Source organism: Sinocyclocheilus grahami, unplaced genomic scaffold, assembly GCF_001515645.1.
Source record: "Sinocyclocheilus grahami isolate Dianchi unplaced genomic scaffold, SAMN03320097.WGS_v1.1 scaffold15510.1, whole genome shotgun sequence".
NCBI classification, from domain to species: domain Eukaryota; kingdom Metazoa; phylum Chordata; class Actinopteri; order Cypriniformes; family Cyprinidae; genus Sinocyclocheilus; species Sinocyclocheilus grahami.
The window spans coordinates 4,667-5,181 of record NW_015515776.1 but is presented as its reverse complement, the minus strand read 5'-3'; the positions used below and the strand labels follow the sequence as shown (position 1 = coordinate 5,181).

Here is a 515-nt window from a genome sequence, read left to right as displayed (position 1 = left end):
GAAGACTGAACAGGAGAGCACTGCCCATGCCAGTATCCCAAGTCCATGATGTAGTTGTTGTTTTTTGTCTTTTTCTTTTTAAATACAGTAACTAGACAGTTGAGGCTCTAAGGCTGTGGAGGAGGTGCAGAAGGCAATCTGGTTATAGTGTCACTTCATGCTGCAGCATGCTGTGAATGGGCATCTGCTCTCAGACGGCAGGCGAGGGGGCGTCGGGGTCAGGCTCGTTGTTGCTGTAGTGGTGGCCGGGGGGAGGGTGGTTGGGAAGAATGTCCAGTTCATCCACTTGTGGTCCAGGGTTCATCACCACAAGCTGGTCCTGGGGAATGTCTGCCGCAGCTGCTGCCAGGTTCGTGATGGACTTGCTCTTCACGCACTGGAAGTCCACGTGTCGACTCTTGCCTTCCTCCTTCTCCCAGGACATGCGGATGAAGGGTCTTTGGACGTAGTTGTAGATGACTTCAGGTCGGCCGCCGGGGCGCTTTTTCACTTTCTCTTTGTATGTTGGATAACCT

At 53.0% G+C, this 515-nt stretch overlaps 1 pseudogene; it reads right to left on the bottom strand.

Moving 5' to 3' along the window:
• Positions 1-6: 6 nt before the first annotated feature.
• LOC107579221 (BTB/POZ domain-containing protein 10 pseudogene) overlaps positions 7-515 on the bottom strand; it is a 5,159-nt pseudogene continuing 4,650 nt past the window's right edge.